Consider the following 16,601-nt stretch of genomic DNA (forward strand, 5'->3'; position numbering starts at 1 on the left):
AAGCCCTTAGCTCCCCACAAAATGCCATTCCTTCCTCACTCAAGACCCGCTGAACTGCCTTAGGAGTTTTCATGGACTTATAGAATCATAGAATATCCCAAGGTGGAAGGGACCCACAAAGATCGTAGAGTAACTCCTCAGGGGATCATCTGTTGAGTCGAACTGTAGAAGACAGAACTGGGAACTTTTGTGGACTTCTGGAACGAAAGTGGTCATGGTGGATTTTTCCATGTCTTTGTTTTAAAAAACTGATTTAGTATGTGCAGTGACAAGACACTTCAAAAAAAAAAAAAAAAAAAGCTCTTTTTAAAGTGCCAAGAAGGAACACAGAGCTTAGCTGGAAGAAAAATGAAATACTTACAAAGCAAAGAACACAGATAATAAATGGGTCCAGAGGAATCAGCCTTGAATGACTGCATGCCACATTTTGGGTGGAAAACTGGTGGCTGGCTCATTGTTAAAACAGTCCATATTTCTTGTGGGAAGTAACCATGCAGAGTAGTAACACTAATGCAAATAGAAATTCTCTCCAGAAATGATTTCTGAGAACGCCAACAGTATTAAAATAGTTGCTTGCTCTCTCCAAATAGACACCACTGAGATAATGAAGAACTTCAAAATTGGTGTAATTCCAGCAATGAGCCTGTAACTTTCCTCTCCAGGCAGACTGATGATTGATTTACTAAGTAAGATAAAAAGAAGGAAAAAAAAATTAAAGCCATGCAGATCTATGACAGTGAGGCAAGTAGGGTTGGATTTTGCTGTCCATAAGATGAGAAATCATGGCCAGGTATTTCTGCTACCAGGGAAGATCTGAGAGGGTAGAAGAAAGAAGGAGGGAAAGAGTTTGGGCTGGGAATCCAGTTTACTTCCACTAGATGTTGGTGAGGTTACAGGGAGTGCTTTCCTTCTGTTTCCTGCCACAGCTATGTTTTCTGTCCTTGCTTTCCCTTCCTGTGCTCCCCAGCACTGAACTGACTCCAGAGGGCTGAGCATTACCAGCCGGCTACCATTACCCACAGCAGCAGCAGCTGCTGCCACGTGCTGAAATGAGTATGAGGCCTCAGAGGTCCCAGGGATGTCAGAGGGGGCTTCTGGGCCCCAACAGGCACACACTGTGCATATGGAGATAGTGGCTGCAGGCAGAAAGTCTGATGAGAGTTGGGCAGTGCTGGCTCTTGTGTATGAGCTGTGGGGAGCTGCACAGAGCTGGCCCTGAGGGAGTGCTGTGGTGATTTGTGTGTGAGAAGGGCGGCCATCTTCTCCATTTGCCAGCAGTCTCAGGCCGCAGTCCTGAGTGTCTGTCCTGTTTGTTTTTGTATAAACCTGCCCAGCACCTTGAGATCTCTGAGGCCAACTAGTGCTTTGAGATCATTAGGAGCATGGTCACAGAATCACAGAATATCCCAAGTTGGAAAGGACCCATGAAGACCATTGAGTCCAACTCCTGACTCCACACAGGACTACCTAAAAATTAAATCACATGTCTAAGCTCATTGCCCAAATGCTTCTTGAACTTTGGCAGATCTCTCTGCAAGGCCTTTCCACCTTCTAGGGAGTCAACAGCTGCTCCTAATGTAGTATCATCTGCAAACTTAGTGGTCAAGACCAGGTGACGGCCTTGCTCTGCAGCAGCCAAAAACTGTCTACATGGCCAGGCCAGTCTGGAACAAATGGAGGTGGCCGGCCAGCCCGAGCTTCCTGCAGGTGAGGCTGCTGGTGGAAGGCTGCAACATCTGTAGCCCATATGCTCCTTGGTGGAGGAGGGCGGGAGATCTACCTTTGGTAGGTGTGCTCAGGTGGAGTCAGGCAAGGGGGTGGAGGAGCTGCAGGAGAACGTTATCAGACTATGCTGTAATAGGGAGGGGAGACAAGAAATAGAGTATTACTTGAGGTTGCAAGAGGAAATTTAGAGCTTTGTGGCAGAGGCCTGCAAGGGCTACCAGACAAAGGGCATCAACAGCAAGCAGATAACACCTTGGGGAAGGAGGCATCGTGGTTTCTGGTAACTTGTGGCAACAGTATGACTCTCTTCCACCTATTACCTCAACTGTACCAACAAGTAACAGATATGAAGTATTGGTAGTGTATGAAGTCAATGAGAAGGATTTACAGGAAGAAGCCACACCATCTGTATATGCTAAAAGCCACAAAAGGGAGGGTTGAGTTCTAGCAGTGGGAGACACTCTACTGGGACGTACTAGATAAGCACCAGTAGCCATGACTTCAGGGGCTGGGCTTGTGGCACAGAAAATTTCCTGAGTCCTTCATGAAAGCTTACAGTTAACATGGCTAAGCTGTTCTTTGCAGGGGGATTTGGCATGGCTCAAGGCAAGCTAATTTATATTGCACCTAGCTATTGCTTCGCATAGGTCTTAGGCTTCTTGTTTGAATAAGCTTTCCTCTGCATTGTATCAACAACTTTGTGATCAAGTATTGCATCTGAATTGTTTCATTTCACACCTGGCTTCTTTTCTTTATTAATACTATTTTATGCATTTAAATTTCAGGGGAAGCTAAACAGAAGGCAGTGTAGCAAAGCACATCTAACAGACTTGTTTGTCAGTGTCATTTAAGTTGATGCTGTCTCTCCTTAGTCAGAAAGCTGCCCATTGATTGCCGGAGGAAGCTTTCCTTGAGCCTAAAGAGACTTTCAGATCACCTGTTCTGACTGTCTGTGTCTTATGTGTTTAGGTTGTCACTCGTTCCCTTGGGGCCCTGAGCTTTTTTTTTTTTTTTTTTGCTAGAAGGAAAACACCCAGATATGGGTCCCCTGGGACAAGGGATCTCACTTTCATTGGAAACTGCAGCCTATGGCCTTCGATTCTAGCTTTGTATGTCTCTCTTGGACCAAGATTATTCTGAGAGTTGGTGTTTCTCTTATTCTGTGTAGTGCTGTGCAGATGAAAAATAGTGGTCAGATAACTCATTGGCCATTTTAGTAAATGACTCTTTATTAAAAGACTTTATTAAATGAGAAAAGGCTCATAGGCTGTCTGCTGGGCGGGCTTGCACGCACATGCATTGTGTGCAATGGCTCAAGTGGGACCTTGCAGTCTTCTGGATTATTAGCATCAGTATTATTAGTATCTCAAGAGTATCCCAAGCTTGACATCAGGCATAAGGCTTCATTTATATGTTAATAATATGACTGGCATCAGTATCTTTCTGCTCAGTTGAGAATAAATCGATTTCGAGCATAAATAACTAATAATGATTGTTGGCAGAGTTTAAACACTCAAGAGATGATTACTGCAGCTACCCAGGGCTGGAAGTCACCCAGTGCCTAGATAGCCTAGAGTAAACAGGCAAAGGAACCTTGAGAAGTGAAAAGAGAAGTGCTTGTAAGGCTAAGACTACCAGGTTTTAGAGTTCTTAGTCCAGGGGATGGCTGAACCTTCCTTGATTACTGTATTTTCTGGGAGTAAAAAGCAGCCCTACCTGTCTCTAGGACACTGAAAACTGTGAGCGGAAGAAGGGAGATGGCTGTGGGTGGGATGTGTTTTCCAGTTTGCTGTTATCTGTGAGAGAAGGGCTGGGGCTAGAGTTTAAGTTCTTGCAGTCTTACGGTGTTGATAGATGTCTGCAACAAAAGTCGAACAACATGGCTTTGCTGTTTCTTGGACTCAGCTCTGCTGTGCCTGCTAAAAAAGCTTTTGTGAGGTGTGTGCAGGGAGTGTTAATCTTTTCTGCTCAGAGCTGGGCAAAGTAAAACCATTTCCTTTCAAGGTCATCTGCAAGATGCTGTTGAATTTTCAGGCTTGATAGTGTTGGAGAATGTTGGGACTCCAAGCGTGTAATAATGCAAGCACAATTTAAGACAGGTCAGAGGGAAGCTTTATTAACTACAGTAATAGTGAGAGATGCTCAGGTAGGTTTCTACCTTCTGCTTCCCTGTTCTCTGCCAGGTGATTGCAGAGATCTGACTTACACAGTTTCAAAGAAATGACAGAGGTGAAGGGAAAAAAAAATCATGTTAATGTTAATACAGCCAGGTGTGCTGGCTTTCTGGACTATCACTTATATGTTAATAAGGTCAAGTACTCACACCTCAGAAAGATGGACTCCTAAATGCCTTGTTAACTGCCACAATTATTTTCCTACCACAATGGTAACTAGGGTTTGTTCAAAGAAAAGCTCTAGTTAACTTCGTCCAGCCCTTTTTGGCTTCCAGTCTTTGGTAGAAAACGAAGAACCAGAAAACAGCTTTGTCAAAAGATATCTCTGCTCTGTTGCTCGGAAAAGACAAACTTTTCTGGGAAGGCTGATGCCTGGGTTAGTAAAATCGGGAATGTTTTTTCTGAGATTTAAGCTTCCTTTCTCATCAAAGGCGATGTCTACACAGTTATTCACTTAGAGATATCAATTAGCCAGAATAGCGGTGGATTAGAGCCAGGTGCTAAGAACTAACCCCCTGCTCATGTGGTTTATTGACTCTGGTAGAAAGCATGTTGATTTATAAGAGCACTGCTAAAAGGAGATCCAGGTCTTAATGAGGTCCTTTAAAGCAGGGAGTTATTTATGAGGGTCGCTTGAGTTGAGAGCAAGGGTACAGCCTCCAGGTAATTAAGAATGGGTGAATAGTTGAAATAAGTGCTGCAGTCAGTAGCTTAGCAAGGCACCTGCTCCTGCAGGCCTGACTTGGCCATCCCATTTTTTTGTTTAGGTGGTGTTTTTGAGAGTCAAATTAGAATACAGCTTTGCCCCCCCTCTCTTGAGGGGAAGCCAGGGAGATGCTTTCTGAGTGGCAATCTTGTAAGGAAGGGTGTTGCTCTTAGCCTCTCCAACCTCTGCTGGTAAACTGCGCAGGTGATTTTTCAACTACCCCAGTTTCTCAAATGCTAAATCTTTCCCCAGAAGGCCAGACCACTTAGGAGATCTCCAGATTTGGATCCATGTAGACCATGTGTCCATGCTTTCTTAGTTCCGCGTAAAGTCCATTAGAAGTCCATGAGTCCTTGAGCTGAGGTTGAAAACCACTGCCACAGATAGAGACAGAGAAGCAAGTTGCTGTAATATGGCGCAGTGAGGAAACTAAACTTTGTTGTAATTTGTCAAATTATAACTTTCTGTTGTGGTGATTTCTAAAAGAGCTTGCTTCATAGGTCAGAATTTTGTGCTGAACGCTCAGGTGTGTGTTTTTGCAAGTTTATGTGAGAATAAATTACGTCTTGTCCCTCTTCTGTCATGTCATGGGTGGGCACTGTAAACAGTAGTAATGAGGATCTCTGTTTGTAGTACATATGATTAATCTCCACCAAGTAAAATTAAGGTAGGCTTAATTTTATTTTTAACCTTTTGAATGTTTTCAGAGTAGGTGGTTTAATTAAAAATGAGATGTGGATGAGCTGGAACACCTGCATTTGCTTTTGTGATATATCCAGATCTGGGAGTGAATTGTAGGTGTACCTTTTTCATAGGGCCACTGAAGGGCACAGAATAAAAGAAAGCAGCCAGTGGAGGCTGAGAACGCTGATTCTTCTTAGCGCTGCATTGCACCTGCAGATGCGAGCTGGAAAGTGTGCTGCATATTGAAATGGCAGGGAGTACTTGGAGCAGTTCTCTAACCTATATAGGCAGGCATGTATTTAACTATAGGCATATGACTGTTGAATAAGGTTTGGTATTCATTAAAAAAAAAAAAAAATCTGTGCAGAAGTGATGGCCTCTCCCTCCGTGCCCTGAGGTGTCAGATGAGCTTTCCTAAGGCCTCACTTGTGCAGTCAGGTACTCATGGGTCAGTCTTGGCACGGTGCAGAGCTATCTTGGGCCAAGTTTGATGGGAGGTTAGAGTTGCTGTTGTGTTCACTCCTCTCCTGTAACTCCTGCCTCCTACCCAGCACCCTGGTGAAAAGGAAAAGGTCACTCCAAATTTACTCTCCAGACCTTCCCATGCATGGCTTGGAAGTGGGAAAGCCTGTGATTAAAGGCAAATGGTAGCAGATGTTGTGAACACTTAGTGTCTTGCTGTTTTCACTTCCCAAGAAGCCATTCTCAAGCCTTTCTGATGAATTTTGTTTAACCTGCAGGTGGCCTACGCAGATATGAGGAACTGCTGTGCATCGCTTCTTCAGGCCAGTAAAAAGGATTTTTTTTTTTCTTCATAATGGTTGATGGACTGACCAAACTCAGATTTGCTAGAAAAAAACTTTTTTTTCCTCTTGCTTTGGATCCTAGATTTATTCCTACAGTGCTTTAGAATTGTATTATATAGAGGAAAATCAATGGAAATACTTGAGCAACAGGTTTATTATAAAGAAATAGGGTACTCTATTTCTTTCCCAGTCTTGCTGTGGAATGAATGTCATATTTCCTGAAAACTAAATATAGTGATGTGCACTGAATACCAATGAATGTGCAGATTTCTGAGTGAAATTGTTACAAACAGATCTTTGGGAATCATGCACGGCTTCAATGAGGATCTTAAATTGTCAAACACATCTGAAATATTGCAGAAAATTTAAAGAAAGTGGTCAGAAATGTTATGTGTGTTTTGTATTTCTGTGAACATTTTGAAGGGTGAGGAGTCAGCAGTGTTTAAATAGCAAGTGTCCTGCTTGGGATAGTGCGGAATGTCTGCTCAAGCCAGAATTATGGCTTAGAAAACTCCTGTCTTTCCTGAAAATGCTCTTATCAGGACCTTGCTTTGATCTCCGTGCTTCATGGCTTTGCAGGGATGACTGAGATATTATTAGCTGTTGAGATAAGAAGCCCAGTTTCTTTCTACAACACTATTGTTCTTCATCTCTGCTATCTTAAAGAGCACCGTTCAGCTAAATATAGCAGCAGTGGTGCCTAACCTCAGGGGTTTAACCAGAGCGTGTGTGAATGTTAGAAAGGAGCAATCCTACTCTGAGTTTTGCTAGCAAATGTGCCTGGAGGAGGTGTTGGAGATGGTGGGGGTAAGGCTGGGGAAGTACCTAGCTCAGGATACATTAGAAAGAGATGTGGTTTAAGTTGTCCATCCTCTGACAGGGAGTGGGAGTCTCTGACAAGCCACTGGGAGAGGGAACTTCTGTGTGAATTTGTAAGGGGACAGGGTCTGCTCTGTTATTTCAGCAGGTAGGTGAAGCCGAACTCAAGCTTAGAGTGAGGCCAGCAGCCTGGCAGGGGATGTTGCATTCTCATTCTAGTGCTGTACAACAGTGACTCAGCTCTGTCTCACTGGACAAGCTGGAGAGGGAAAGGAATTGCCCTGTGGGACTACAGCCTTGCTTCAGCCCTGCTGGGCTTGCTTCCTTTTCCTCAGAAAGCATTCATCAGAAGACACGCTGAGACATCTCTGTGTCCTGCAGCCAGTGCCCCAGCCATACAACATCTCTGCAGACAGCTTTGCTGTTAAGAGCCAGTTTTCCAGCTACACAGCTTGTGGCATTTTTGGTGTTTGCCAAGCAAACCTTTGGAGGGGGGGAAAAAAAGCCTTGGGAGGAAGGCATGAACTCTTGGTAAGCTTTCGTGAGCTTGTTGGCTGCATCATGAATATATGTGGTTCAGACACAGAACAAGGATGCTGGTGAAAGCAGTTCTGCCACAGCCTTAAACATAGTGGTGCAAAGCCTGATGCTGAAATATTGCAGGCTGCCTTATTTTACACCCTCTGTCATGTGGTTTAATTTGTAGTAAGTCTGAACATAGGCAGCTGCTAAATCCACATGTAGTTGACTACAAACAGGCTGAAAGCTCTTTCTTAAACCTATTCATGCTGTAGAGATAGTGCTATCAACACGGTGCTCTCATGTGCATGCTAGATGTGTTATCTTGTGCTAGTGAGAAAACTCAGACCCCTAGCACTTTCACTTAACAAGTAAGTAAGCTGCTTATATATCATCCAGCCAGTCCTGATTAAAGTGACTCTTCTCTGCTTGTCCCCAGAAGGACATAAATAAATGTAAATTCAGACACGTTCCTTGCTTAGGGACATATCCTTGTGAAGATGCACACTGTAGGATTATTTTTTTTCCCCTAAACTCCATTGATTGTATTCTTCAGTCTCAACTGAAAAAGTCCTCAGGATTTTAAGGGGGATTGTAGGGGTGGTGATGGGGGGAACAACTGGTTTTATTAGCAGCACAGAGTTTGGGAGGGAAGGAAGCCCTTGGCAGTGCTTGGATCTCACGGGGAGCTGTAGGATTCTGCCAGTGGGAATAGGGCCAGTCCCTCCTCCTAACATGTAGAAGGGAAGGCAATGTAGTAGTTGGGGAAGGGTTTTGGGGGAATCTAGGAACCTGCAAATTACTCAGGGTTGATCCATTAAAGACTGTGGCTGCCAGGTGCTTCTCCAGGCAGAAAAGCCCAAACTCTACATGTACCACAGCCATTTCTTTTCTTTTTTCTTTTTTTTTTCAACAATGAAATCGATCACTTGCCAATGGGCTGGAGAGGAGTATCAACTGCTCCCGAATCTTCAGGAGGTGTCCTAGTATATGCCTCAGTACCGCCAAGGAGGGAGGGTCGTGCAGGCTAGTCGAAGGTTGAGCTGTGTGCTAACAGGATCCCCTTGGCTCTGCTACAGCAAGAAAGATCTTTGCTGCCCTCCCCAGAGGGAAAGGCCTCTGCCCAGCTGTGCAGAAGAGAAGCCCTTCCTCTGTCCTCCTCTGGAGATCACCTCCTGTTCCTCTGGTTGATGTCCCACCCTCTGCAAGGCTCTCCTTCCTCCAGGACCAGCACAAGCAGAGCAAGGGCAGGCTGTGGTGCAAAGGGGCGGGGAGCATTTTAGCAGCTCAGACTAATGAGCTAGTTCTGCTCACTCGCTCTTCAGAAAGTTCACATTGGCAAAATTAGCTCTTGAGGAAAAATGAGAGTGCAATTTTAAGTGTCCTATGAGACTTCTAAAAGCACAGGTTGTGTTTGCACATCCAGAACTGCAAATGTTTTGATGATCTCCAGATTAATTGAAGGATGTTTCAGTCTGATTTAATTTGCTTATTGCCCTGCTGCCAAATTATTTATCTCTGATATGAGTGGATGCCTTTATGCTTTTTATCCTAATTATTGATAAGTAAGCATCAGCAGTAAGTAATAGTGCCTACACCCTCAGAGGGTGAGATTTTTTTTTTAATTGATCAGGACTTCACAGAGTATGAATGGTGATGGTGAGACCATGATATTTTAGGGCTAGGAAAGCAGTCATCTTAGGGGATTTATCCTGCCCAAGGTCTGGGACTCCAGCAGGCTTCATTTCCAGCTCATCAGTTCTGTGAAAATCACCACAGAACTGTCGTGAAGCCAGGCTGGTTTGGGGATCTGGGTGAGGGTGGGCTAGGGGTCAATTCTACAAGTCCTGTAGAGTCATAGAATGGTTCAGGCTGTAAGGGACCTTAAAGACCACCTGGTTCCAACCCCCCTGCCATGGGCAGGGACACCTCCCACTAGATCAGGCTGCCCAAAGCCCCATCCAGCCTGGCCTTCAGGGATGGGGCATCCACAGCTTCTCTGGGCAGCCTGTGCCAGTGCCTCACCATCTGCATAGCAAAGAATTTCTGCTGAAATCTTAAATACGCTGTGTCTACACAGCTCTCCTGCCAGGTAGGGTGTGCATCAGGCCAAACTTAGAACATAAAGCAAGTGCTGCAGACCCCTGTGGACCAAAACAGCTGTTGTGCAGTGCAATGTCTCCCTCTATATAGAAAACATCTTTCTCCTGCAGAAAGGATGCTTTTAAAATGCATATGTGCATGGACGTTTCCAACCTCTGGGTGACCTGTTGGAGGACTTATGGAGAATAGGTATTTAGGAAGGTTTTTGGGAAAAGATCTGAGTGTTTTTGGTGGTGGTAGAGTAGACTGGAAGATGACATGGGGAGCTTAATGTGTTTAGTTGGGAGGCTTTGAGATAGTGGTCCAAAAGCTGTGAGCAGCCAACTTTTCTGCTCTGAAGAAGGCCTGTTCCTATTACAGCTGTCTGCTCCTCTAGGTGCTCACTTCTGTGCAGGGATTTAGCATGAACCTGGGATAGCTGTGATGTTGTGGTATGGGATTTCTGATCGGTGTGGTACATGATTTGTGTTGGAATTGGCTCTCAATTTCTGGCAGCTGCCCTCCTTTCTCAAATCCAGCCGCTGGTAAGTAGAGCAGTTGCATGTTCAGCTTCCTGATTCAGTACGAACAGGGTTAATGGAAAAAAAAAAAGGTGTTAATGTTTGGCAGTTACATGTTCTTCATACAAAACTGTCCTTCTAGGCACTCTTCCAGAATTTAGATAAGTTCTTAACAAGAATTTTGTCACTTCCCAGTGAGCTGTGTGAGCCTAGCATGTATCAGAATACATAATACTCATTTTAACTGCAGGACTTTATGGTGATAAGGAATATTAAAAATAATAATAATAAAAAGATCCTTGACTTTAAAAAAAATAGCAAGATCAAGAGTTTAAATGCGAGAAGGTCAGATCTTGCCCCCTGTTGAACTACCTAATTAACCTAATGCTCCAACTAACTTCCAGTTTTTCCAGCACGATAGAAAATGTTTTACAATCCGAAAAGGTTATGGAGGTGGAAATACTGGGCTTTCTGATCTAATTCTGTAATGGGGACAAATAATGAAGAAGCAGAAATGAATACTGTGGAACTCGTGCGTGAGGATTAGTTTTGGTCCCTTTCTCAGATGTGGTGCAGTTGCACAAAATAGGTGAAGAGGAAAACCGAGGTTATCAGCCAGGACCAAGCACCCTGTCACACTGCGACAGTTAAAATGGATAAATAAACCTGTTAAATACAGAAGAGTGATTTTAGAGTACAGGAATACTCTGACAGCTGAAGCTCTGAATAAATGAATTGTTTATTTATATTATTTTTCCTGCACACTAAAACATACCTCTCCAGGTAGGACCACACAGGCTACTGATGGCATCAGCTAGAGGATCACTAAATGGAGCCCCAGGTGAATATGCTGGAGGAGACGGTGCTGGAGCAGGGGAGGCTGTGTGCCTCAGACACACTTCTTCCTGTGTCAAGCATCCCAGACTGAGGTTGATAGAGCTGTAGCAGTGTCTGAACATGCAGGCCAGCACCATAACCCGTAGCTAATTTTGCCTTTCCAGGGCATCTCCTCAAGGTCTTGTCTTCACTTCCAGCTTTTCCTTGCTCTGGCTGCAGTGTTGAGAAGAAAGGTGTGCACCTTGGGTGGCAGTTGCCAAGCCTGCTGAGAAGAGCAGGCTTCCTGAGGGGTTTTTGTGCTCCACAGCTGCTGCCGTGTTGCTGCCCTGCAGGCAAAGTCTGTAGGGTAGGTCTGGGAGCTCAGCAATATTTGGAGCTGTAGCATCTGTCACTATGTCTCCTGGTGAACAGGGAGCATTATCAGGTGCCTTGGTGGTTTCAATGAGCCTGGCTGCGGATGGAGACCAAAGAGAGACAGCAGGAGGTCGGAAGAGTAAGCATTACATGCATGTATCTTGAATTTCCTCAACTTCCTAGCATCTTTGTAGAGGCTTAGTCTGGAGAGGGATACCAAGCCTAGACTAATTCTCACCCAAGCACAAATCCTCTCCTTTTCTGGGGCGAAAAAGGGAGTTGTTCTCTAATAATGAGTAAAAGCTTATTTATGCCTAGTGTGGCTGGATAGAGCATTGCCTCAGTTACAGCTCTGGCACAAGGGCTGCTGGCCTTCCAGTTGTCTCTGCAAGGAAGGGGAGGTGCCCTGCCTATTTAGGGAAAATTTCCAGAACTGAATTTTCAGTGAAAATCCTGAAGTTCTCTGGCTTTCTTTTCTGTCCTCTCGAAGTAGAAAGGATTTATCTTCTTTATGAAAACCTGCAGTTCAACATCTCTATCTAGACATGCTTTTAATTGGGATGATCAGGGAAATCTGGACAGTGATGATTTGGGGACAATGAACAGAGCCTGTTCTATCTATGGATTCTTCCTGTCTGTTTTGTGGAAGGACTTAAACCCAGCATGTGAGGGGTTTCAGACCACCACATTAGCCATGGATACGTCTGTTGTTGCGGAGCGTATGGCCTCTCGATGGGCAAACCAAGCTAAGCAGGTTTGAGAGAGTGCTTGGTAACCTCCCAGCTGCTGCAATTTTGCGCTTTCCTTTTCTAAATACGCCTCTGGAAGGAACGTCTGATGCAGCAGTTCTTGTTTTCGTGTCCTGATTGCGCAGCTGTCATTTCAAGTCTGCTTGGCAGCGTGACAAGATCAATAACACAGAGAGGTATAAGTGGGTATTTCACCACTCTCCGCACTTGAATAAATTGACTGATCGTTCCGTAATTTACACACTAGATGAAGGACTGCTGAGTCAGGTACCCATGGGTACTCGTGCCAGCACATTGCTAGAAGCAAGCCATGTGCTTTCCAGCAGTGGTCTGGAGGGACTCTGAGGATTAATGGGCTAGTGTAAATTAGCACAGCTCTTTAGTGTTAGCAGTACTGTTTGAGATCCTTTTCCTAAAAAAATAAGGCTGGCATGATCGCAGTCTGTCCGGTCTTTCGTCCACTCCCAATAATTCCTGACCCTGTTTGACAAACTTGATCAATCTGACAAATGAGCAGAGTTCCCAAAGCTAATGATTTTTTTTTTCCTATGAAAACTGGGAAGATTACTGGCCAGAGACAGTTCTGATAGACTCAGCACTTTAGTGCTGTTTTAAGTCAGCTGGTAGTGGGCCCGGATCAGCATTTAGGGGAGCAGCAGGCTCTGCCCTATCCAGCTGTGAGGGGAGATCAGCAACAAGTGTCTTGGGAGACATGAAGAGAAGCTGGGAGTAATGCAGTGCGGAACGGTAGAAAAGAAAAAATTAGGTTGCAAATGTGCTGGAATTAATTCCAACAGTTAACAAATTGGCTTATTAATGAACTAGATAAGGCAGGAAAATGCTGTTTGTAAAGAAAGGTTTGTATTTTTCCTGTTGCTGCAGTGTCCAAGTACTTTCCACTCCTGTGTGAAGTTGTGCAGCTAGCCTCTATTGTATGTGACTTTCTTTTCCTTCGAATACACCCTTTCTACCTGCTGTCTCAGGACAGACTGCTGTCACTGGAACACTAGCCTAAAAAAGCTTATGCCTGTGTCAGGCTGCCTGGTGGCAGCAAGGGCAGCCCAGAAGCACAGCTGGGCACCTTCAGCTCGGTGCAGCGCTTTGGTGAGGGCTGCAGCCTGGCTTGGTCAGGAGCTCTGAGTTGTGCGTCCAGCTCAAGCAGAACTTCTGCTTTGCAGCTGTCAGGTCACACCAGCACACATACATGGTGCCACCAGAGATGATTGAACCACAGTAGAAAGCTGGCCCTGTAGAAAAGTATGCCTGCACTATCAGTTTTATTGTAGCCATCCTTGGTCTTTCATAACGCGTCCAAATTCTGTTAAAATGAATTTGTGTTGGAGAAGCATGCCCCGGGAAAAGGACTGAAAAGGCAGTTTGACAGTGTCTGCCAAAATTACTGAAGCTGTGCTGGGAGAAAGCTGCAGATATTCTTCCAGGTGTGTGAAGGGCTCTGCACCACAGTCCTCTCACGGTGTAGATGGATTTGGTACGTACCAAGGGTCCCTCTGCCCTTCTGATTTGCCCCTAAACAGTACCTAGCAAGTATTCACAGGCATCTCTTTTTATCAGCAGTGAGCTGGAGATTGGCTCCGCGTGGTTTAAACGGCCACAGGGTCACTACAAGCTCCAGAGAAGACAGACGTTCTGCAGGCCCCTCTGGTGCAAGCACAACGGCTGCTTGGTGCGTGGGGACTTGGCACGGCCATTTTTGCTGTCCCCAATAAGTATATGTGACTGAGAAGGATGTTGGGAGGCTGCCCAGAGCTGAACTTGACCTAATTACCTGATGTAAGGCAGAGCGTAGGCAGAAGGGCAGCGGGAATTTACCCAACTATAAGCACTCAGGACCTCGACCTGGGCAGAGCTGGAGGGGACTGTGGAGGTATCATTAGACTCAGGAGGGCAACCCTTCTGCCAGCTGTGGGCATGGGGAATCCTTCCCCAACAGGAGATGCTCTGTGGGGAATAGATTAGGGAGCGTATGATAAGATGGAGATGTGCCCGGGTGGCCATATGGAAGGAAGAGCAACACAGCGACTGGGGGAACGTGGCTGGAAATGCAGCGTTAGGCACAAGGCACAGCAGTGAGTCTGCTGCACAAGCCCTGGTCACTTCTGTTGATTTATCGTTGTGGGATCCAGCAGGCGGTTGCCAGCCTTGGGACACAGTGGAGTAGAAGGATGACTCGTACATAAAGCATGATTGGGTTTTGAATTAAAAAGTTAAGCTGAAGCTGGAGATTTGGATTTTAAAAACTGGTCTCAAAAACGCCCCTGAAGAAGGATGTACAGAGATACCCCTAGCCTCTTTCTGCCTGTTAATATTGATTGTAACTGTTTGAATCTGTAACTTTCTAATTGTGGCTGGCTCTTGCCTACCTCTTGTGGTGCAGCTGAGCTGGCCTGCTGCAGAGGCTGGCTTGGGATGATGCAGCGACATCTTTAGCTTGTGCAAGTGCAAATCAGTACCATAGGTACAAAAAGTAGAGTGCACATCTCTAAAGATTTGAATTTGTTTGGTGATGTCTTAGGTGCTTAGGTGTTTTGTGAAGAAATTTCAACGGTTGTGGAAATCCTTCTGATCAAACATTGTTAAAATTTGTTTATTGTTTGGATAAGGGTTATGGAGAGAAAATGCAGAGAAATAACAATACTTCAATTTGGTATACTAAAGACTAGTCAAAGCTATGCAGATTGGGATTGGACACTGGCTACACATTTTCCATAGTGAGTAACTGTTGGAGTAAAAATCCTTCCAATACTTCCTTCAGTTCTTGATGTCTTTAAATCACAACTGGATATCTTCAGTCCATCAAGTTACCTGCTGTAGCACAAGGTGCAGTTTGGTGATGGCCTTGGTTTGTTAAAGACAAGGTCAAACTTGATAATCTCTTGTTCTGTGCTGGCATGAAATCTTATGGAAAAATAGGACTTTTTGTTCAAGTTTTAGCAGTGAGAGTAAAAAAATCTTTAGCATTAGTCTCTTTCCTTTTAGTAGTTCCCTTCATTTCCCTTTTAGTATTTTCATGAAAGATTAATCTCTGCTTTTATTAACAATATTAAAGTGGAGTTGTTTGCATTCCCTGTGAGTAGTCGTCTTTTCAAATTAAACCTGAAAAGTACTAAAATCTCCCCTGAGGAAAAAAAAAGGAACAAATAAAGCGCTCCAGATATATTGACGACTAGTTGTGTTGAACTGAAAATTTTACTATGCAGCCGTTATATTCTGTTTTCTGCCAGAAGATCTCTTTATTCTGAGAGTGTCCATACTGGGGGGCTGCTGTACAACTTGGAGGCACAAAACTTTGTAGCAGGTGACCAGAAAAGCAAGATGGTAAGGCCCAAGGGAATTTCAGTTATGACAGGCATTGCTGAGGAATATATGTGACTTTGCTGGAAACTGGTGGGAAAATTAACAAAAACTCTCCCTTCTGTTGAATGGTTACATTCACAGGTTGAAGTCTGTTTGAGAACACAGGTTACGTGCTGGATATTGTCAAATCTCACTGTCACCTGAAGCTACAGAGGACAGACAGGTTCTTTTAGGGATCTCTGGCAGGAGGACTGGCCTTGGGCTCTGGTTATAGAGCTTTATTTTTATATAAACATTTCAGCAATCACCATAGCTTATTGTTGTTTACAATTTCTAGTGCCTAGCACAGCTTACAGTTGCATGGAATTTCAAGTAATTAGCACAGCTTTCTTATTATCTGGAATTCTTCGTTACCTAGGCTTTCCAGTCACCCTCTGCAGTTCAGGTCAAATTCTTAGTAACCAGCAATCAATGTGGTGATAATCATAACCTAGAAGACCCAGGCTTCCCCTAAAAAAAAACATGAGTCATTCACTCCGTCCTCAGGGGAAGAAAAGGCTGGTGGAGGTGCCCCTGAGCGCAGGGATGGGTGTCGCTGCATCCTGGTGACCCAGGGCCTGGGCTTTGATGCTGGTGGGCGTACTGGGTGTCACCACCACGTGTGTAGAAGAGAAGGGGGATGCTGAATGGTTGGTTTGTAGCTTGTTCTCTGTCTTGGGCACCTTCATCTAGTCTCCGCTAAAGTTGCAGGGTGCTGTCACTCAGATTATCACTTCCAGGTCCAGAAAAAACCTGGCTGGGAATGGGAAGTTGCCCTTCCCTGGGGTCACGGGCATGCACCCTTCTGTAGAAATAACACTTTCAAGTGGAGAGTTGGAGATGAGCGGTCTCTGGCAATTGGAAAGAGTCTGAGTCTTGAAGGGGATTGCAAGCCTGAGTGCAGCTGCTGGTTTGAGCTCTGTTACCCCGGTGTTCGGTTTGAGTCTCGAACTCCAGAGCATCTCTGATTACTCACACTCACAGCATGGGAGCTGTTGCTTTGCAGGCTTAAGTGAAATGTCATTTCTAGAAATTGAGGGGATGGGATGTTAAACGTCTCTCTTAAGCCATCAATCATTTGAGGCCTGTTGTTACTGAGGTAGGTGGGTGTGGTATATTAGCACCACCGGGGAGTCCTGAGATGCTTTTGTGCCCAGCTAATCATCACTCCACATTTGCTCTTAAAACTATTGTTGCGCGAGGCCCGAAATGCTCAGACTGATTTTTTTTTTTTTTAAACAAAGCCGCTGGAGGTGACACATGGGGGCCAA

General features: G+C 44.8%; 1 long non-coding RNA gene across 1 annotated transcript in view; it reads left to right on the top strand.

The window, feature by feature from the left end:
- The first annotated feature begins 1,722 nt into the window (after nucleotides 1–1,722).
- Nucleotides 1,723–16,601, top strand: part of LOC308193387 — a 59,491-nt gene continuing 44,612 nt past the window's right edge. The window contains exons 1-2 of the long non-coding RNA XR_013949594.1: nucleotides 1,723–4,562; nucleotides 6,030–6,074. This is a non-coding gene — a long non-coding RNA (uncharacterized lncRNA). The remainder of the gene's footprint in view (nucleotides 4,563–6,029; nucleotides 6,075–16,601) is intronic.

Source organism: Anser brachyrhynchus, assembly GCF_964034855.1.
Source record: "Anser brachyrhynchus genome assembly, chromosome: 3".
NCBI classification, from domain to species: domain Eukaryota; kingdom Metazoa; phylum Chordata; class Aves; order Anseriformes; family Anatidae; genus Anser; species Anser brachyrhynchus.